Source organism: Halichoerus grypus, chromosome 11, assembly GCF_964656455.1.
Source record: "Halichoerus grypus chromosome 11, mHalGry1.hap1.1, whole genome shotgun sequence".
NCBI lineage: Eukaryota > Metazoa > Chordata > Mammalia > Carnivora > Phocidae > Halichoerus > Halichoerus grypus.
The window spans coordinates 14,777,329-14,801,232 of NC_135722.1; the positions used below are offsets into that span (position 1 = coordinate 14,777,329).

The 23,904-nt window shown below is 37.9% G+C and overlaps 1 protein-coding gene and 1 non-coding gene across 3 annotated transcripts in view; one reads left to right on the forward strand and one right to left on the reverse strand.

Moving 5' to 3' along the window:
• CSTPP1 (centriolar satellite-associated tubulin polyglutamylase complex regulator 1) overlaps positions 1-23,904 on the reverse strand; it is a 188,325-nt gene that overhangs the window by 64,879 nt on the left and 99,542 nt on the right. The gene's annotated exons all lie outside the window — the stretch shown is intronic.
• LOC118543801 (U6 spliceosomal RNA) lies at positions 6,145-6,252 on the forward strand. Its single transcript, XR_004921253.1, has one exon. It is a non-coding gene; the product is annotated as a U6 spliceosomal RNA (small nuclear RNA).

The window sequence follows — 23,904 nt, forward strand, 5'->3', positions numbered from 1 at the left end:
GTGAACAGCAAGTCTTATCTTTGCTGTAGACTGGGGCCTCTGTGTCAGTTTTAGCAGTGGCCCATTCTTAAATGGAAAGGAGAGCAGGACACTTAGAAAGACAAGCTGGTACATTACACAATTAAAATTCGATGAATACTCAGATGAGCCATACCTACATTTAAGTATAAGTATAAAATCCTTAATAAAACCAAACAAAATCAATTTTTGGATTAACTGTCATTCAAATTATCCACGTCACTGGTATTTGCAGGTTGCCTATGCATTTTAGGTACACCCATTAAGTATTACTAAATTGTATTTTTATTAGTACTGCTCTTAAGGCAACATAGTCCATTCATTTTAATTTACAAAACAGATGTAATGAATTATAGTGATATATGATGCTTCTTTCTCTATATTTTCCAGGAATCCGAAGAATCATGAGTTTTTTAGTCCTGCCCACAAGGGCTTTATAGTAAAGAGCACACGTATTAGGTATATACTAATAACAGTTTAATAAGTGCCATTTACAGGGTACCTACTGTTAAGCACTGTATAGAGTACTTTTTATACTGTGGTGGTTTTAAGATATGTCCACAAAATCTCCTGATACTCCCCTCTCTTCAAAAGGTGGATCCTAATTCCCTTCCCCTTCAGTATGGGCTAAACTTAGGGACTCACTTCTAAGGGACGGAATAAAACGAAAGTGACAGTATGTGACTTCAGAGACTGGGTCATAAAAGGCACTGTGGCTTCCTGCTTGCTTTCTCTCTTTCTCTGAGATCACTTTTTCCGGGGAAGCCACTGCCACAATCATGAGGAACATGTGAACTACCGAGGCTTCCTGCCAGCAGTGACACGAGTGAGCTTAGGAGTCCCATTCAAGCAAGCCTTCAGATGACTGCAGCCCCAACCTAAGTCTTGATTTCAAGCTTATGAGGGACCTTGAGCCAGAACCATCCAAGTAAGTTGCTCCTGCGTTCCTGATGCTTAGAAACTGTGTGAAATAGGTTTGGGGTAATTTATTACATAGCAATAGATAACATACATACACATATATATTTTATTCTCACAACCACCATGGATAAGTGGTATTCTGAGAAAACAAAGCCTTAGGTGGTTACTTAACTTACTCAAGGACACACAGCTATTGGTTGCAGACCCATGATATCATGCCCATATTTGCTCCACTATATTATACTATCTCTTTTCAGGTCCTGTTTCTTTCAGGCAGCTTATTAGCTATCTCTCTCAACTTGCATTAGCTTGCCATCAATGCTCTCATTCAAACAATGGATTAGGGGGAAAAAAAGAATGGCTAAGGATGTAGTCCAAAATTACACTTCTGGAGATGTCCCTTTAGGATGATATGAACCCATTAATTAGCATATTTTTGGTATGATTGTTCAACCAATTATTTATCATCCATGCTATATTCCTTCTGCTTATTCACAAGGATATCATGGAGATGTTATCAAGGACCTGCCGAAATTCAAATAAACTACAGGAATATAAAAAATATAGCCATACTAAGTACAGCTTTCTCCCAATTTACCAGTCTAGTAATCCCTTCGAAAAGGGAGTAAGTTTGCATTGACTATTTCATTTCCTTCTCCTTCAGTATTATGGCCATTACCATCATGCATCCACCACTCCCATGACTTCACAATTATCACTGATTTTGATAAATAACCATTTTAGACACATTATTTGGTTTAAACCTCAGGACTACCCTATGAAATAAGTTGTTCTCTTATTATTTCTACTTTACCAATAGGGAAATTTGGCTTATAGAAATTAAATAACTTGCCCAATGTCATTTTACTAAGAGGTGAAAGAGCTGGGGTTGAAAGCAGGCCTTCCTTACCCAAGTGTGGGCTCTCTTTCTTTCCCTTTCCCCTCTTTTCTTCTTCCCGCTCCTCCCCTCCCCTCGTCCTCTCCCCCTACTTCTTCTTCAATAAACTCTGATAGGTTTACAGTTACCACAGCTTCCTTTCCTGAATATCTACAGATATTTATTCATTTTAATAAATAGTTAAAGAATAGCACCCAAGATAGATATCAAGGTCACCAACCTTCAGTCTGCTGATGACCTTCTGAATATTAGTTCCCTGACTCCAATCTTTGGAGCTTCTCTCCCCCCACACCCCTCCCCATAATGGGCACAATTTCCACTTTCTATTTTTTTTTTTTTTTTTTTTTTTTTTTCAATTTCCACTTTCTAAAGACTGCCAGCAGTGGTTCAGCCAGCTTATCTACTAGGTCTCTGTACCCTGGAATGTAAATTAGATCCAGAAACTTGAGTTCATTTAAAGCAGTTAGGTGATCTCTTACAATTCCAGTCATGTTTGATTTCATTCCCTGGAACTACTGTTCATTCTATCTTTTCCAGTCCAAACAGCATCCTCTTTAGGGACGCCTGGGTGGCTCAGTCGGTTAAGCATCTGCCTTCAACTCAGGTCATGATCCCAGGGTCCTGGGATCGAGTTCTGCATCGGGCTCCTTGCTCAGTGGGGAGCCTGCTTCTCCCTCTGACTGCTGCTCCGCCTGCTTGTGCTCTCTCTCCCTCCCTCTCTCCCTCTCTGACAAATAAATAAATAAAACCTTAAAAAAACAAATTAAAAAAGCCAAACAAACAGCATCCTTTTTGAGAAGACTAAATCAAAATAGGAGGTGAATGCTGTTTTTTTATTCATTCATTAATAGTATACCATCCACCTAGGCTTCATGTTCTTTTTGCTACAATGTAATTTTTAGAAGTTTTATTTATTTAAGTAATCTCTACACCCAACGTGGGGCGCAAGCTCAAGACCCTGAGATCAAGAGTCGCATGCTCCACTGACTGAGCCAGCCCAGTACCCTGCTGCAATGTAATTTTTTAATAAGGAAGACTTTTATATATGCACCACTATGTTTATTGCAACATTTAAAAATTTTTTATTTAAATTCAATTAATTAACATATAATGTATTACTGGTTTCAGAGGTAGAGGTCAGTGATTCATCAGTCTTATACAACACCCAGTGCTCATTACATCACACGCCCTCCTTAATGTCCATCACCCAGTTACTCCATCCCCCTACCCACCTCCCCTATTGCAACATAATTTACAATAGCCAAGATGTGGAAGCAACTTAAGTGTCTATTGATAAATGCATGGATAAAGAAGATGTGGTATACGTGTGTATGTATATATATGTATCATATATGTATATAATGGAGTATTACACAGCCATAAAAAAAGATGGAATCTTGCCATTTGCAACAACACGGATGGACCTAGATGGTATTATGCTAAGTGAAATAAGTCAGGCTGAGAAAGACAAATGCCATATTATTTTGCTCATATGTGGAATTTAAAAAACAAAACAAATTAATAAAAAAAACAAAATACAGGGGCGCCTGGGTGGCTCAGATGGTTAAGCGTCTGCCTTCGGCTCAGGTCATGATCCCAGGGTCCTGGGATAGAGCCCTGCATCAGGCTCCCTGCTCAGCGGGGAGCCTGCTTCTCCCTTTCCTTCTCCTGCTCCCCCTGCTTGTGCTCTCTCGCTCTCTCTGTCGAATAAATAAATAAAATCTTAAAAAAAAAAACAAAAAACAAAATACAGAATCAGATCTATAAATACAGAGAACAAACTGATAGTTGCCAGAGGGGAGGGAGGCAGGAAGATGGGAAAAATGGGTGAAGGGGAGTGGGAGATACAGGCCTCCAGTTATGGAATGAATAAGTCATTTGGATAAAAGGTATATCATAGAATATGGTCAACTATATTGTAATAGTTTTATAGTGACAGATGATAAGTACACTTGTGGTGAGCCTAGCAAAACATACAGAGATATTGAATCACTCTGTTGTATACCTGAAACTAATGTAACACGTGTGTCCACTATAATCAAATAAAAAATTAAAATTAAAGAGAAGATTTTTTATTTTTTTAAAAAAGATTTTATTTATTTATATGAGAGAGAGCACAAGTGCATGGGGCTCAATCCCAGGACCCTGAGATCATGACCTGAACCTAAGTCAGATACTTAACCCATGAGTCACCCAGGCACCCCAAAGGAAGACCTTTTATATTGTCTTCAGTATTTTGCCACAATTCTCAGTTTTTCTAGTCTCTTATTTTCCCTTTAATTTAATACAATTCAGTAGATATTCATTTATACATGCTTTGATCCAGGCACTTGGCTAAATGCTAAGAACACAGAAGTAAGCAAAAAAGATAAATGCTCTCACAGAGCTTATAGTCCAATAAGAAAGGCATAATTTAAGGTAACAATTGTATGTATGAGAAGTGTTAGGAAAAGAGTGTATAAGAAGCATATTAAACCTAATTTAAAAGTTCAAGTCTTCTTAGAAAAAGAAGAACTTAAAAAAAATATTACCAATTGTATATAAACTCTTTAGGAAAAGACAGGAGGATATACCTCCAAACTCATTTTATTGGGCCAGAATAATCCTGACTCTCAAACTTACAAGAAAAGAAAACTGTAGCCTAAAATACCTCATGCAGATAGATACAAAAATCATTAATAAAATGCTAAAGGAATCCAATGACATATGAAAATGATAATAAATCATGACTAGGGTGGATTTATCCATATGAACAGCACAAAAGAGAAAAATCATATGTCACTCAATAGATTCAGAAAAATAATTAAAAAATTGAACACCAATTCACAATAAAAATTCTCACCAACTAAAAATAAAAGTAAACTTCCTCAACCTAATAAAGGGCATCCATGAAAAACCTCCTATTTAATTCTAAAGATTGAAAACTTTCTGGCCAAAGCAAGGTTATCTGCTCTTACCACTTCTTTTTAATATTGTAATGAGGTCCTACTCTGTGCAATAAAGAAAGAAAAAAGAAAGACCTCTACAGAGATTGGAAAGGAAGAAGTAAAACTGCCTCTATTTGCATATGACATGATTTTGCATGCAGAAAATTCTAAGGAATCTACAAAGAAACTATGAGAACTAATAAGTGAATTTAGCCAAGTCACAGGATACAAGAGGAATATACAAAAGCAAATACAAAATTCCATAGTCTTGCAATAAAAAATTGGTAAAGAAAATAACTTTAAACAATTATACTATTTATAATATTAGCAAAAACATGAAATATTTAGGGATAAATTCAATAAAATGTATAAGATCCATATATTAAACACTATAATGCATTGCTGAGAGAAATATAAGAAGACCTAAGGAAAAACGTACTATATCCATGGATTGGAAGATTCAATATTAAAAAGTGGACAATTCTCCCCAAATTGATCTACAGAGTCTTCAAATCTCAATCAAATTCTTCTCAGGATTTCTTTTCTTTTCTTTCTCTCTGTCTGTCTGTCTTTCTTGTTGTAGAAATTGACAAGTTTATTCTAAAAGTTATATGGAAATGCAAGGGACCCCTAATGACCAAAACAATAATGGAAAAGCAAAAGCTAAAGTGCATACACTACCTTACTATAAAGCTAAAGTAATCAAGACTGAAGTTTAACAAATAGATCAATAGAACATAATAGAAAATCTAGAAATGCACTCACATATATAAAGTCAACTAGCTTTTTTTTAACAAAGGAACAAAAACAATTAAGTGGGAGAAGTAAAGTCTTTTCAACAAATGGTGCTGGAACAAACAACTAGCTATCCAGATGGTACAAAAAAGAAACTTGACCTCAACCTCAAACCACCCACAAAAATTGATTCAAGATGGATTATAGACCTAAACATAAAAGCTAGATTTCTAATGCTTTCAGAAGAAAATGTATGGTAATACTGTCACAAACTTAGGGTAGGCAAAGATTTTTAAAAACTGGACCCAGAAGGCACTAACCATAAAAGAAAAAATTGATCAAATGGACTTTAAAAACTTCTGCTCAATGAAAGACACCATTAAGGGAAAAAACAAGCCAAAGAATAGTAGAAATATTTGCAATATGCATATCTGATTTGCAACCAGAATACATAAAGAACTCCTACCACTCAATAATTAAAACAACCTACCCAAAACTGAGCAAAAGATTTCAAAAGGCACTTCATAAAGAAAATGGCCAATAAACAATTAAAAAGTGTTCAAATTCATTAATCATCAGGGAAATGCAAATTAAAACCACAATGAGATACCACTCCACACTCACTAGAAAAGCTAAAATTAAAAAGTCTTTGCTCACTTCAGCAACACATATATTAAAATTGGTATGATACAGAGATTAGTATGGCCCCTGTGCAAGGATGACAGGCAAATTTGTGAAGTGTTCCATATTTTTAAAAATAACCTTATAGTGATAATCATTTCACAATATTTACATATATCAAATCATCACATTGTACATCTTAAATTTAAACAATGTGACATGTCAATTATATCTCAATAAAGCTAAGGGAGAAAAGAAGACTGAAAACACCAATGTTACCTAGGATGTGTTAACAATAGGGATTTTTCAGACATTGTTGGTAGGCATGTAAAACAGTACAACCACTCTGGAAAAAGTCTGCCACCAATTCCACCCTTAGATATTCACCCAAGAGAAATAAAAACATATGTCCACGAAGTTCAGCATCCTTTCATGAAAAAACTCAGAACAAATTGGGTATAGAAGGGAATGTACTTCAACAAAATAAAGGCCATTTATGGCCCACAGCTAACATACTCAATGGTGAAAAGACTGAAGGCTCTCCCTCTAAGATTAGGAACAAGACCATGCCTTTTCAACATAGCACTGGAAGTCCTAGCCAGAGAAATTAGGCAAGAAAAAGAAATGGACACCATCCAAATTGGAAAGGAAGAAGTAAAATTGTCTCTGTTTGTAGATGATATCACCTTATATAGAAAATCTTTTTTAAAAAAATCCATGAAGGGGCACCTGAATGGTTCAGTTGGTTAAGTGTCTGCCTTTGGCTCAAATCATGATCTCAGGGTCCTGGGATAGAGCCTGAGTCAGGCTCCCTATTCAGCGGGGAGTCTGCTTCTCTCTCTCCCTCTGCCCCTGCTCGTGTGTGCTCTCTCTCTCTCGCTCACTTTCTCTCTCAAATAAATAAATAAAATCTTTAAAAAAATTAAAAAATTAAAAAAATTAAAATCCGTCAAAAACTGTTAGAACTAATAAATGAATTCAGTTAAGATGCAGGATACAAAATCAATATATAAAATTCAGTTGCATTTTTATACACTAACAACAAACTATCTGAAAAAGAAATAAAGAAAACAATCCCATTTACAATAGTATCAAACACAATAAAATACTTAGGAATAAATTTAATCAAAGGGGAAAAATCTATATACTGAAAACTGTAAGACTTTGATGAAAAAAATTGAAGAAGACACAAACAAATGGAAAGATATCTGTGTTCATGAGTTGGAAGAATTAATATTGTTAAAATGTTCCTACTCCTCAAAGCTATCTATAGATTCAATGTAGTCCCTATCAACATTCCAATGGAATTTTTTACAGCAATAGAAAAAAAAATCCTAAAATTCATATGAAACCACAAAGACCCTGAATAGCTAAATCAATCCTAAGAAAGAACAGAGCAGGAGATATCACACTTCCTGATTTCAAACTATATTACAAAGTTATAACATAATCAAAACAGTACGGTACTGGCATAAAAACATTTACACAGACCAATGGAACAGAATCAAGAGCCTAGAAATAAACTTATGTGTATACAGTGAACTAATATTTGACAAGAGAGCCAACAATACTCATTGGAGAATGGATAGTCTCTCCAATAAATGGTACTGAGAAAACAGGACATTCAGGCAAAAGAATGAAATTGGACCCCTATCTATTATGCTGAGCGAAATAAGTCAAACAGAGAAAGACATGTATCATATGACCTCACTGATATGAGGAATTCTTAATCTCAGGAAACAAACTGAGGGTTGCTGGAGTGGGGGGTGGGGTGGGAGGAATGGGGTGACTGGGTGATGGACACTGGGGAGGGCATGTGCTCTGGTAAGCGCTGTGAATTGTGCAAGACTGTTGAATCTCAGATCTGTACCTCTGAAACAAATAATGCAATATATGTTAAGAAAGAAAAAAAGAAGAAGAAGAATGTAGCAGGAGGGGAAGAATGAAGGGGGGGAAATCGGAGGGGGAGAAGAACCATGAGAGACGATGGACTCTGAAAAACAAACTGAGGGTTCTAGAGGGGAGGGGGGTGGGAGGATGGGTTAGCCTAGTGATGGGTATTGAGGAGGGCACGTTCTGCATGGAGCACTGGGTGTTATGCACAAACAATGAATCATGGAACACTATATCTAAAACTAATGATGTAATGTATGGGGATTAACATAACAATAAAAAATTAAAAAAAAAAAAAAAGAAAGAAATTGGACCCCTATCTTACACCACTTACAAAAGTTAACTTGAAATGGATTAAGGACTTAAATGTAAGGCCTGAAACTGTAAAACTCCTAGAAGAAAACATAGGGGAAAACTTCTTGACATTGGTCTTGGCAATGATTTTTTGGATGTGATACCGAAAGCACAACCAACAAAAGCAAAAATCAATAAGTGGGACTACATCAAACTCAAAAGCTTCTGCACTGCAAAAGAAACGGTCAACAAAATGAAAAGATAACCTACAGAATGAGAGAAAATATTTGCAAACCATATATCTGATAGGTCATCAATATCCAAGATATATAAGGAACTCATACAACTCAATAGCAAAAAACCCAAATAATCCAATTAAAAAATGGGCAGGGGGCCTGAATAGATATTTTCCCAAAGAAGAGATATTAATGGCCAACAGATACATGAAAAGGTGGTCAACATCACTAATTATCAGGGAAAGGCAAGTCAAAACCACAATGACGTATCACCTCACATTTATAAAAATTATTATTTAAAAAAAAGAGGTAACAAGTGTCAGCAGAATGTGGAGCAAAGGAAACCCTTGTGTTGGGGAGAATGTAAATTGGTACTGTCATTCTGGAAAACAGTATGAACTTCCTTAAAAAGTTAAAAACAGAACTACCAGGGGCGCCTGGGTGGCTCAGTCATTAATGGTCTGCCTTCGGCTCAGGTCGTGATCCCAGAGTCCTGGGATCGAGCCCCACATCGGGCTCCCTGCTCAGCAGGAAGCCTGCTTCTCCCTCTCCCACTCCCCCTGCTTGTGTTCCCTCTCTCGCTGTGTCTCTCTCTGTCAAATAAATAAATAAAATCTTAAAAAAAAGAAAATAGAACTACCAAACAATCCAGCAATCCCATATTTGGGTATATATCCATAGGAAATGAAATCACTATCTCAAAGATATATCTGGACTCCCATGTTCATTACAGTATTATTCACAATAGTCAAGTCAGGAACAACCTAAGTGTTGATGTATGAATGGATAAAGAAAATATGGTATATGTATATAGTGAAATACAATTCAGCTATAAAAGAGAAGGAAATCCTGCCTTCTACAACAATATGGATGGACCTTGGAGACATTATACTAAGTGAAATAAGTCAGACAGAGAAAGACAAATGCTGTATGATCTCAAATTATATATGGAATCTAAAAAAGCCAAACTCATTGAAATTGAGAGTAGAATGGTGGTTGCCAAGAATGGGGGTGGTAGAAATGGGGAGATGTTGGTCAAAGGGTACAAACTTCTAGTTATAAGATGAATAAGTTCTGGGGATGTAATGTACAGCGTGATGAATATACTTAACAATACTATATTATATATTTAAGAGTTGCTAAATCTTAAATGTTTTCACCACCAAAAACAACAACAACAAATCCCGCCCCCCACAAAAAAACCACAGGTAATTATGTGACGTAATAGAGGTGTTAACCTTATTGTGGTAATCATTTTGCAATATACATATGTATCAAATCATCACTTTATACACCTTAAACTTATATAATGTTACATGTCAATTATATCACAATAAAGCTGGGGAAAAATATGTGCACAAAAAGAGTTGTAGACAAATGTTCTTAGAGACTTTATTCATAGTAGCCAAAAACCACATAATTCACATGTCGATTAACAGATGAACAAAAAACAAATTGTGCTATATTCATATAATGGAATACTACTCAGCAATTAAAAGGAACAAACGTGCTGGTACATACCACAATGTAGATGAACATTTCTCCAAAGAAGATACACAAATGACCAATATGCTTAACATCATTAGTCATCAGATAAATATAAATCAAAAGCATAATGAGATACCACTTCATACTCATTAGGATGCCGAAATTAAAAAAGACAGATGATATCAAGTGTTGGCAAGAATGTGGAGAAACTATAACCCATGCATTGCTAGTGGGAATGTAAAATAATGCAGCTACTTCGGAAAACAAGCAGTTCCTCACAAAGTTACACAAAGAATTACCATATGACCCAGCATTCCACTCCTAGGTATACACCCAAGAGAAATGAAAACATATGTTCACACGAAAACTTGAATGCAGATGTTCATTGCAGCATTATTCATAATAGCCAAAAAGAAGAAACAACCCAGATGTCTGTCTCTGGATGAGTAGATAGCAAATGTGGTACACCCATACGATGGAATATTATTTGGCCATAGAAAAGGAATGAGGTATGCATCCGATACACACTACGCATGGATGAACCTTGAAACCATTGTTTTAAGTGAAAGAAACCAGACACAGAAGCCCACATATTGTATGATTCCGTCTATACGAAATGTCCAGAATAGGCAAATCCAAAGAGACAGAAAGTAAATTAGGGGCTACAAGTGGGTGGGTGGGGTAAAAGTAGTAGGTAATTAGTAATTAGAGTTACTGCTAATAAGTATGGGTTTTTTGGGGGGGTGGGGAGAGTTGGTGATGAAAATGTTCTAAAATTGGTCGTGATGATGGTTGCACAACTGTGTATGAATACACTAAAAACCACTGAATTGTACATTTCAAATAGGAGAATTTTGGGGAATCTGGTTGGCTCAGTCGGTAGAGCATGCAACTCTCAATCTCAAGGTTGTGAGTTCAAGCCCCGTGTTGGGCATGGAGCCTACTTTAAAAAAACTAAAAAATAGGGGCGCCTGGGTGGCACAGTTGGTTAAATGTCTGACTCGTGGTTTTGGCTCATGTTGTGATCTCAGGGTCATGAGATTGAGCCCAACGTCAGGCTCTGTGCTCAGCATGGAGTCTGCTTCAGATTCTCTCTCCCTCTCCCTCTGCCCCTCCCACTTGTGCTCTCTTGCTCTCTCTAAAATAAATAAATAAATAAATAAATAAGTAAATTTTATGGCATTCAATTATATCTCAAGCTATTATTTAAAAAAATTTTTAAAGAACCATTTATACAATCCTTTTCTGTGAGTTTTCTGTTCATTTCCTTCATTAAATTTTCTACAGAACTTTTAGTATTTTTCTTTTATTCATTTATTTGAAAGAGAGAGAGAGAGAAAGAGAGAAAGAAAGCATGAGCACGGGGAAGGGGCAGAGGGAGAAGGAGAAGCAGACTCCACACTGAGCAGGAAGCCGGACTCGATACTTGATCCCAGGACACTCGGATCATGACCTGAGCCGAAAGCATTCACTTAACGGACTGAACCACCCAGGCACCCGAATTTTTAGTATTTCTATAACTGATTTTTAGGAACTCTGTATGTAAGGAAATTAGCCTTTCATCTGTAATATAAGTTGCAAATATCTCTCCCTATTTGTTGTTAATCTTTTGTTTTTATATATAGGGTTTTTTTGTCAAACAGATTTTTCATCCTTTTTTATCTAATGAAATACATCAATAGTTTCTTTTATGACTTCCAGGTTTTTTGTCATTCATATTTAGAAAGGCTTTTCTCTCTGTGAGATTATAAAAACATTTTCCTGTGGTTTCTTTGAGTGCATTTATGGTTTCAGTTTTTACATTGAAATTTTTGATCCATCTGGAATTTATTTTCATATAAGGTGTGAGGAAGGAATCCAACTTTTTAAAAGATGGCTACTAGTTGTGCTCATTGATTTCAAATGCTCTCCCTCCTCCAACATAGGTTAGTACCCTTTTCATATTTGGGTCAATTGGAGGCTTCTCCATTCTGGTCCATTGATTTTTACTTATCTATTCATGTGCCAATAATGAATGTTTGTATAGAACAGTGATGAAGAGCATGTATATTGCAGCCAACTTTCTGAGTTTAAATTCAACCTCTGCAACTTACTGGCTCTGAGTTTGAGCAAGGTCATTGTAATGGGCTGTTGTGAGGATTAAATGAGTTATTTTATCTAAAGTGCTTAGAACAGTACCTGGGACATAGTGTTTTGTGTTAGCTATTTTATTAATAAAATTTTATAGCCTTATAATAGATTCTAAATCTGGTGGAGCTAGTGCCCCACTATATATTTTCTTTCTCAGGATATTCCTGGTTATTCTAGTCTATTTAGTTTTTCTATATAATCTTTACAATCAGCTTGTCTTAACAAAATAAGCAAACAAGCAAAATAAAATCCTGTTTTTACTGAGATCATGCTAATTATAGATTAAATTAGGAGCACTGACAGCTTTATGATTTTTAAGTCTTCCTTTCCAAGAACACAGTATGCCTTTCCATATGCCCAAGTCTTCTTTCAGGTTCTTCCGTAGTGGTTTATAGCCTTCTTCATATAGTCTTGCACATTCTTGTTGGGTTTATTGCTAGGTATTTTCTCTTGCTATTGTAAAAAGGGGCTTTTGTTCTTATCTGAATACATAAAGGCTATTGTTTTTATTTCTTTTTAAGATTTTATTTATTTGACAGAGAGAGAGATAGCGAGAGCGGGAACACAAGCAGGGGGAGTGGGAGAGGGAGAAGCAGGCTTCCCGCAGAGCAGGGAGCCCGATGTGGGACTCGATCCCAGGACCCTGGGATCATGACCTGAGCCGAAGGCAGACTCTTAACCATCTGAGCCACCCAGGCGCCCTGTTTTTATTTTTTATAAAGATTTTTATTTATTTGGCAGAGAGAGAGTGAGAGAGAATGAGTGTATAAGCAGGGGGAGTGGCAGGCAGAGGGAGAAGCAGGCTTCCCGCTGAGCAAGGAGCCTGTCTTGGGACTCAATCCCAAGACCCTGGGATCATGACCCGAGCCGAAGGCAGACGTTTAACTGACTAAGCCACCTAGGGGTCTTTCCCAAGGCTATTAAATAAATCATTGGTTTTAGTATATTTTGTCTAATTGCCTTGTTGAAGTTTCATACTGTTTATAATAGATTTCAACTTATCTGGGGGGCTTTCCAGGTTAAGTATTTGTGTCACCTGCAAATGATGTAATTTTCCTTTTCCTTTAAAATTTTTATGTCTCTTATGTCTTTTTCCTAATAGTATTATTGACTGAAATCTTCAGAAAAATGTAAATAATGGTAGGAAACAGTAAAGAGTGAAACTGTTTTTATAATTATACCTAGAACTCCTATCTCATATTTCCTCCTTCTGAGATGAAGACAACATGAAGGCAAATAAAAGATTTAAAATTTTAAAGAAGAAAAAAATAAATAAAATGAGATTTAAAAAGAATCTTAGATATAAGAATTTTAGAAAAAGCTCCTATGTTAGGGAAAAAAGGTTATACAAATGTAACTCTGCGTAATCTATACTGTGTAAAAACACCCACGAATAAAAAAATACCAGAACAAGGAGAGAGAGGCCTCAGGAGAAACCAAACTTGCTGACACCTTGATTTAGACTTCTAGCCTACAAACTGTCAGAAAATAAATTTCTGCTGTTTAAACTAAAAAACCCCACCAAAAACAAAAACAAAGAAACCCCAAACAAACAAACAAACAAAAACCCCACTAGGAATAACAGCAAGTATATAAATGGTGAGGGCTGTCTGTAGTGGGTTTGGAGGTGATTATTTTTCTGCTTCATTACACCTTTCTGTACTACATTTCTACAATAAGCAAGTATTTCTTTAATTATCAGAAAAACACAAACAGAAAAAAAAGAATTAAGTATACTGCTTTTTGGCTGAACGTGACTTTGAGCTTATGTCTTGACATTTGAAATCCCTATCACCATGTTCTCCTCAGTCCAGTTTTGTGATCTACATCAAAAATGCTTTATCTATATCTTCCATCTGGCTAGGTAGTCTACGGTCTAATCCCATGATGATGTCACTTCTCTTCTGCTCTTCTTTTTATCTGAATCCAGATGTTCTCCAACATGCTTCCACCCTCAGATTTGTGACTAGATACACATGCGGCTATAGATCTTTTTGATACCAAACTGCTTTGCTTCTCTTACGTATCTTAAATATATTTCTTTTTCTTTGCCCATGATTCTTCCCACAAGACCTCTGAATGACACACAGATGGAAGTATCCCAGCGGCAAATCTGCTCTTTGGTACTCCTGAGCATTAACTCTCCTTGAGCAAGCATTGTTCTCAAGTTTTTGAACCCTGGGATGTCTCCTAAGACACTCCAAGGAAACCCTCTCCAGCCAAGATGATGACTAATACAACTGTTGGAGATACAGCGTTCTTGGAGGAAGTCCAGAAACCATATTGATTGGCTTTATTACAAATTCATACTATCTAACCTCAACTGGATGCTCATGGCTACTGGGTAATCTTTTAGTCATCTCCTTCTGATTTTGTATTGCATTCCTTACAACAGCTGCCCCAGACATTTTCCATTCTCAAATTTCCAAACTAACCCTTTGCCCCAACTCCCAACTCTAAGTAGATAAACTATTTTACTGAGAAGATCGAAGTCATCTGATTTTTTTAGTCCTTCAATTTCCTTCCCCTATGCCTTAATATTTCTTTTTGTCTTCAGTTAATCCTCACCTCTTCCTTCCCTCTCTGAGAAAGAATCTTTCCTACTTCTTACTAAGATTAATCTCTCCACCTGTGCTCCTGAGTCCATGTTCTTTCAGTTTCTCGGGGACCTTGCTCTATCAATTATCCCTTACATTTGCATCTTTAATCTTGCCTCTTCCATTAACTCCTTGCTATCTACCTGCACATGTTTAAGTGATCCCTTAATCTAAAAAAATCTTTCAAAGGCTACTCGCTGAAGCTTTCTTCTCCTTTTGTTTTTCAAAGCCAAATTTCTCAGAAGGGTGTGCTATATTCATTATCCCCCTCTTTCTCACCACCCATTCATTCACTCAGTAATCCTTTCAGTGTTGCCTCCATCATTCAACTCAACTATTCTCTTGAAAGTTATGGATGATCACTCAATCACCATAGTAGATTCGAAGGATCTCTTCTTAGTTCTCTGCCTGTGACAACTGAAACTATTGCCCATCTTTTCCTTGGAACTCTCCTCCTTGGTTTCTGTAAGGTCATATTATGCCATTTCTTTTCACACATTCTGATGTTTCTTCCCCGATTCTTCTTCCTTCTCTCACCACCCCCCTTTTTTTTAAGATTTCATTTATTTATTTGACAGAGAGAGAGGACAAGCAGGGGGAGCGGCAGGCAGAGGGAGAGGGAGAAGCAGGCTCCCCGCTGAGCAGAGAGTCTGATGCAGGGCTCAATCCCAGGACCCTGGGATCATGACCTGAGCCAAAGGCAGAAACTTAACCGATTGAGCCACCCAAGCACCCCAAAATAAATTCTGGAGGTCACTTTAGATAGCTTTTCAATTTATTGAGCAATGCCAATTTAGTTAGAGATTAATTCTCAGCATTTCATATTTCTTTTTCTTTTTTTTAAGATTTAAAAAACTTATTTATTTGAGAGAGAGAGAGAGAGAGAGCAAGCGTAAGTGGGGGTGGGGGGCTGGGGGGCTGGAGAGAGGCAGAAGCAGACTGCCCACTGAGCAGGGAGCCCGATGCAGGGCTTGATCCAGGAACCCTGATATCATGACCTGAACCAAAGGCAGGCGCTTAACTGACTAAGCCACCCAGGCACCCCTCTCACCCTTTAAATATAAGGATCTCCCAAAGTTCTGCCCTTATCCCCCTCTCTCACTACACTTTTATTCCTCAGTGATCTCATCCATTCACATGATTTAACTACTGACGATATTTCCTCTTCCAATCTCTGTATCAGTCTTGAATCCCTGCTGACAAGTTCATTTGAAAGGTGTGCTGGCTTTTCAAGCTCAGTTGATTCTAAATCAAACTATAGCAGTAACCTTTTAACTAACTCCACTTAACAAATTCACCTAGTCTTCTGTTTTTCACTTTTCATTTTTTAATAATATGCCTATGCTGCTCTTTCTTGATTTTTAAGTTTTAGACATTATCTTTGGACTCTTAGTTGAAGATGAAAATTATCTTTTTTTACCACTTATACATACTTCCCATCTTCCAATCTCTCTAATATATAGTACCAACTTTAGCTTAAAATATTCAGTACTTATATTTTTATGCTATATAAATATTATTTATAACCAAGCTGCAAGGTATATTATTAGTACATTGTTCCTTCTTATACAACTTTTCATTTTTCTTGGAATAATGGCCACTTTCTTGGTTTGCTTGGAGTTTCTAAGTGTTAAACACGACTTCTTTTTTTTTTAATTAAAGATTTTATTTTCAAGTAATCTCTACACCCAACGCAGGACTCACATCCACAACCCTGAGATCAAGAGTCACACAGACTCCACTGACTGAGCCAGCCAGGCGCTCCTAATCATTATTTCTTTAACGGAAGTATTCATCTCTAACTCTCCAACTGAATGTAGTCTAACACAACAGGCTTTTTAAAAAAAGATTTATTTATTTATTTGAGAGAGAGAGAGCAACGGGGAGAGTTAGAGAGAGAAGAGAATCTTAAGCAGAGTCTGTGCTTAGTGCAGAGCCCTACATGGGGCTCAATCGCATGACCCTGAGATCACAAACTAAAACCAAGAGTCAAGATGCTTAACTGCCTGGGGCACCCAGGTGCCCCTAACACTACAGATTTATCAGTTCTATTTTTTATATTCTTGTACACATTCCTCTAGGAGTTTTCTGCTGCTCCAGTTTGAATTGGTTGTTTTCTAGCTCTTCTACACAAATGGTTGTCTGGGACTAGGCTTCATTATCGTCCTAAGACTTCTCTTAACCTCTCTCCTGTGTTGTTGGATCTCTTGTTTCTAGATCCCATAATTTCATCTTTTTGGATTTATTTCCATTTTTTGAGGAAACACATCCTTCAGTAGTTCCATGAGAAAAGCTGTATGGGAGTTAAAATTTATAAGCTCTTGCCTATCTAAAAATCTACATTCTATCTCATGGTTGATTGATAATTTGGCTTGGTACAGAATTTTAGGTCAGAAATGATCTTCCCCTAGAATTCTGAAAGTATTGCTCTATTGTTTTTTAGCTTCCAGTGTTGCTGTTGAGAAGCCTGATGGCATTCTAATTTTTCTGTTTTCTTTTTTTTTCAGTGTTATACTCCTGGACAGGGCCTCTAAGTTTCTTATATTATTTCTCCTACTTTCCCTTTTTTTGGCTTCTTCTGGGCAATTTCCTCAACTTTACCTTTCAGCCTTTATATTGAATTTTTTTTTTCTTTTCTTTTTAGAGGGGGGAGGGGCAGAGGGAGAGCAAGAATCCCAGGCAGGCTCCACACCCAGCGCTGAGCCCCATGCGAGACTCAATCTCACAACCCCCAGACCACAGCCTGAGCCAAAATCAAGAGTCAGACGCTTAACCAACTGAGCCACCCTGGTGTCCCTGAATTTTTTATTTCTGGCATTCTAATTTCTAAGAACTCTTTTTTGTTTTTGTTTTTTTTTCTTTATAGCAGGCTAGTCTTATTTATTTATTTATTTATTTATTTATTTATTTATTTTTAAAATATTTATTTATTTATTTATTAGAGAGCAAGCGAGAGAGAAACAGCATGAGAGGGGAGAGGGTCAGAGGGAGAAGCAGGCTCCCCGCTGAGCCGGGAGCCCGATGTGGGACTCGATCCCAGGACCCTGGGATCATGACCTGAGCCGAAGGCAGTCACTTAACCAACTGAGCCACCCAGGCGCCCGGCTAGTCTTATTTAATGGATCCAGTATCTTCTCTTTTTTCCTCCTGAGGATATTAATAACAGCTTTCTTAAAGTTTTCTTTTCCTTGTATTGTCACCACTTCTGAGTTTCCTTCTCCTCTGCCCTGTCAGTTTTGTCTTGGCTTCTGACTATCATGTTCGAGACTTCCTCCACATGACTGGTGACCCTTGAGTATGTCCATCCATATTTAGAGTGAGATATTAAAAGACTGGTTATCTGAATGGATGGAGCTTGTTAACATTGATCTTTTACTGTACAATGAATAGGTTGAGACCTGGTCATTTCACAGTGGAACTCCTAAACATCAGATTCGTAGGGACTTTTTCTGGGGTTACTTCAGTTTCTCCAGAAAATATTCCAGACTTATGTCTGGAGGGGATCCATTTGGCAGCCAGCATTCTGAGAGCTAAGCAAAGGAAGGGAAGAGGGTATCAATATTTGGCATATAGACACTGTCTTAATCTCCTTGTTTTCATTAGACCATCTTACCTCTGCTCTGAGTCTCTCATTCCTGAGCTGAGAGTTCCTCCAGTTTAGTTTCTCCAAACTTCTGCTGGATTCAGAAGGGCACTGACCTTGATGCTTGATGAAGGGGAGAGGATCTGGGGACCTAACTGCTCCTTATAAAGACTTTCAACAAATCTTCCTGTTTTCAGCTTTCCTCACACCCCCAATTTCAGAGTAACTATCACTTCCAATTCCTGACCCCTGGACCTCTGTTGCACAAATTGACACCTTTCCTTTTTGTAGGTAGTCATCAGCTTTCTCTGCTAAATCAGTTCCTACTTAACCATCTGCTGTTCAGCTTCTAAAATTTAGTTGACACCTGTCTGTTACTGTAATCTCTTCTCTTGTTCTGTTTGTCCTTTTGGCTTTCTATCCTTCTTCCCCTTTATTATAATTTTAGTGTGTTCTACAGAGAGAGCAAATAAACATGCATATTTGGCCTGACACTTTCTAGTAGTGATCTATAACTGGTTACTTACACGTCCATTGTCTCTCCAACTAGATTATGAACTCCTTAAAAAGAGAACTATATCCTCCTTATCTTTTTAGTTCCAGCACCTAGAGTAATAACCTTGCACAGGGGGCACATTCAACAAATACTGTTGAGTGAATGAAGAGATGAATGAATGAGTTCTCTGCATACCTTTCATCACCTAGCACAGTGCTGTGAACACTGAAAGCATTTAATAAATACATGAATTCAAAAAGGAAAGCCTTATGATTGCCATTTTGTATTTAAAATTTCAAATATATGGTTCTCAGAAAAACTTGTTTGCATGACATAGTTTACACAGCTACAGTATTTAGGGTGTATACTACAAATTTAATGTAATCATTCTAACCAAGTTAACTACTGAAGTGAATCCTGACTTCATTGTTTGGAAAAGTCTCAATCTTAATGTCCTTTTCAAAAATAAACTTTTGTTTTTGTTTTGGCCACATCCTTCATGTCCTACTTTTTATTTTTTTTAATAGAAGAAGAAAGGGATAGGAATATATTAATCACAAATTAAAAGACTATACAAAAGCCACTGGCTGAATTGAGAACAAGCTTCTGGACAGAGATGAGAGAATTACAGAGCATTCATACTGAAGTCTTCCATCTTCAATACACTAACATAATAAAATGCAGCCGTAGTTTTTATGTCACTTTAGGTCAATATTCAGAATAATTATATTGACTTTTCTAGGATCTGCTTTTTAAAATGCTCAAGTATAGGGCACCTGGTGGCTCAGTCAGTTGAGCATCTGACTTTGATTTCGGCTTAGGTCATGGTCTCGGGGTTGTGAGGTGGAGCCCTATGTAGGGTTCTGAGCTCAGCGGGGAGTCTGCTTGGGATTCTCCCTCTCCCTCAGCCCCTCCCCCTGCTTGTGTTCTCTCTCTCTCTCTCTCAAATAAATAAATAAATCTTTAAAAATGAAGTAAAATGCTCAAGTATACTAAAATATAGTTTGCAATAGATCCAAATAAAGACAGCTTATGCAATAAGCTTGGTAAGAGAGCAAATTTCTCTACCACAAATCATATTTGCTTATTACTCTAGATAAGCTGGTTTCCTCACTGTCCGTTCAAATACCATTATCACTGCAGTGCTCACACTGCCTAAAATGTCCTCTTCCCTCCTCCTAGTCAAATTCAGCTGTCTTTCAAGGTCCGACCTGAGCCTCTATTCTATCTCTTCAATAGAAGCTTCCATGTGACCTCTTCTTCCTGGTGACCTGGGGCACTTCTTGGAACCACATACCCTGACACCTGGTTACATTCTACACCACTCTTGAGTCATCTTCCTAACTAGCTTGTATGTATCTTGGCAGCAAGGCCACACATTTCTGTATCTCATAACTCCTAGTACTACTTTGGGCACATAGGAGATGCTCAAACAAAAGGTTTTTTTCTTTTCTTTTCTTTTCTTTTTTAAGATTTTATTTATTTATTTGAGAGAGAGAGAGTGAGTGAGAGAGAGCATGAGTGAGAAAGAGAGAGAGAGAGAGCATGAGCAGGGGGAGGGACAGAGGGAGAAGAAGACTCCCCACTGAGCAGGGAGCCCGATGCGGGGCTCGATCCTGGGACCCTGGGATCATGACCTGAGCCGAAGGCAGACGCTTAACCGACTGAGCCACCCAGGCACCCCCCAATTTTCTTTTTTTCAAAATAAAAATAACTTCATTTTTATTGTGATTGTGGAAATGCTGCATGATCATTATAAAAAAAACCTCAAACAATACAGAAAAGTGTGAAGAAAAAGTAACATGCCAGCACTGAGAGAAAACCACTAATAACATTTTGGTAAACCTCTTTTCCAAACATTCTGGTATGCATATAAACATGCACAGACATAAGATATATATAATTTTATATAAATGGTATTACACCATTCTGCTGTTCTGCAACTTGAGGCAACAAATGTCGATTTTTCAGTATTACTTCCTCGTCCATCATTGCCTCCTGGATTTAATTTTATTTTAAAAGTAGCAGTGTGCTTCCAAGGAATTATCGGCCAATTATCATGACAAATAAGGCTGCGAACACTGGAATTACATATTTTTCAGGCTACTCATTCTTTTGTCATCAGATCCACTGTGATTATAATGTGACTAAATTCATCTATCTGTTCATATTTTAAGGTATCAGTCACCTGGTAAATGTCTTCATGGACTACCCATTAATGTTTGCATGTTTTGTTACACATCTTTCCTGAGGTTTCAGTTAGCGAGTACATTCTTACATTCCTCCTGCAAGTGATGGAGGTGGTGATAAATACTTTCCGGTATCAGTTTAGTCCCACTTGCACGGCCTCTTAGTACTAAAAGACTTTTAAATGATAGTGGTGATGGCAGAACCTACTTCATAATTTGTTCATGTAAAATCCATTAAAACTGGGTTTTTGAGAGATAATAATTTAAAGCTCTGAAGGTCCTTTTTGGTTCCTGTGTATCTCGAAAAACAGCGTGCAACCCATGAAGTTCCTTCTCATCAATCTCCATGCCAGATGAAAACTTCCAGAACTGTTTTTTAAATCAGGGCAAGGAGAAAAGAACAGGGCAGGGAATCCTTGGCTGCAAGAGCCAGCTTCAAAGAATTCAGTGTGCTGGGAGCAGTACCCAACTGGGCGCGACTAACTGCACCCTTTTGCACCAAAGCCAGAGAACAAAGATAAAGGGTGAGGAAATGAAGGAGATTCTTGAAGTGACTTCCCAGGAGGAATCTCAGACCGGCCACACCCAGTCCCTTCATCTTGGTAAATAAATCAGCAAAACTGCAAATGGGCTGAGCAGCGTCCCTGCAGGAACCTCTCCCACAGAGTGGGGATTTCTTCCTTACTGCTCCTACATGCAACTTCCCAGACCCGTGCTTGCCTGCAGGGGAAGTGTGTGCTCTCCCCAAGTCGTGGCATGTTTATCAGATGAACAAACAAACAGCAAATAGCTCTTGGAGGGTTTTCCCTGTTTCCTGGCAGCAGAAGGACGGCAGCTGTTGTATGGTTAAACTGGGGATTTGGCCTTTTTAATATAGTTTTAGAAGTTTGGTGTAGAAACCCTCCTTTCTGTTCCTATTTGATGCTTAAATTGAAATTTGAACTGTTCCTTCCAAGACGCGCTGATCTTATTGGAAATGGACTGTAAATAAGCATGGTCCATCCAATCATCCAGCAGGCATTCATGAATTTATTCACCCAGCATTTAGAGCACCAAAAACAAGCAAAGGCACTAAATGAGGATTCAGAGATAAAATATGCCGTCTCTGCCATCAAGGGAGTTAACGATGATACTTATCACAATGACATAAGCAGCTGGCTTTGCTGGAACGGGTATTATGTGCCAAGATTACTAACTGCTTTAATCTGTTATCTCACTGCGTTTTCACAACTTTGAAGTCATATACTCTCCATTTTACAGATGAGAAAGCTAAGGCCTGGAAAAGCACAGCTGTATCTAATAAAAAGTCCACCTGAACCTAAGGCTACTTAACTCTAAAAAGGCTTTCTCTTCAGTGCTTCATGGGGAAGTTTGACACTACAAATTTATAATCTAGATAGGGATATAAGAAAGACAGAAAAATCCCTTTCTTCTCAACTCCACATGATATCTTAGGAAAGAGATTCTACGTTCGCCAATTACTACGTGTAAAATATGATAGAATAAGTGCCATGAGAGAGATCACTTTGTTAAAAAATATTTTATTTATTTATTTGACACAGAGCAAGAGAGAGAGAGAGAACGAGCATAAGCAGGGGGAATGGCAGGCAGGGGAGAAGCAGGCTCCTTTCAGCAAGGAGCCTGATGCGGGACTCGATCCTAGGACCCTGGGATCATGACCTGAAACGAAGGCAACCGCTTAACTGAGCCACCCAGGCACCCTGAGAGAGATCACTTTTGAATGGAGGTAAGGGAGGGCAAGGAGGAGAGGATGTGATAATCACAAGGACTGTTAGATGTGTTACTTGAGCCAGGTCTACCTGAGAATGGGCAGGAACGTGACAGACGTGCAAGAAAGTTCTACACAGAAAAGCAAAACAAAGGTGTGCAAGGGGGAAAAGCATAGGAGTGTTTGGGGGGAAAGTGAATGTCTGTGTGGTTAGAGTCTAGGCTATGAGTAGGAAAGTAGCAGTTGGAAAGGCTGAAGCTAGATCATGAGTGGCCTACAATGTAAGGTAATGGAATTCCTATTTCCTTAGTAGGCAATACAGAACTATGGACATTCTAAGCAGGGATGGACAAGCCCATAGCTGTGCTTTAGAGAATTATATTTATGAAAGATTTTGTAGTAAGTAGTTCTCAAGCTTCAGTGGTTATCAGGATCACCTGCAGAGCTTTTAAAATGCGTGTGCCCCACAAAAAATTCCAGAGCCACAAGAACTCTCATAAACTGCACTTAAATGTGGAGAATGATACAATCACTTTGGAAACCTGGGAACATGTGCTAAAGCTGAACATACACATTCCCAGCAATTTCACTCCTAAGTACATACCTAACAGAAATCTATATACCAAGAGACATAAAAAAGTATGCTTATAGCAACATTGTTTGTGCCAATCCCAAATTGAAAACAACCCAAATGCCACCTACTGTAGGGTGGATAAACTGTGGTTTAAATAGAAAATGGAATTCTGTATAACAATGAAAAGGAACTGTAGCTAAGCCCAACAACAAATGAGAAATACAACATTGAGCAAAAGAAGCCAGACACGGAAGAGTACATGCTCTATGATTCTAGCAATGAAAAGTTCAAAATCAGGCACATAAAGGTTATGGTGATAAAAGTGAGACTAATGAGGGGCACTTGGGTGGCTCAGTTGTTAAGTGTCTGCCTTCGGCTCAGGTCATGGTCCCAGGGTCCTGGGATAGAGCCCCACATCGGGCTCCCAGCTCCGTGGGAAGCCTGCTTCTCCCTCTCCCACTGCCCCTGCTTGTGTTCCCTCTCTCGCTGTGTCTCTCTCTGTCAAATAAATAAATAAAATCTTAAAAAAAAAAAAAGTGAGACTAATGATACCCTAGAGGGGATTAATGACTGGA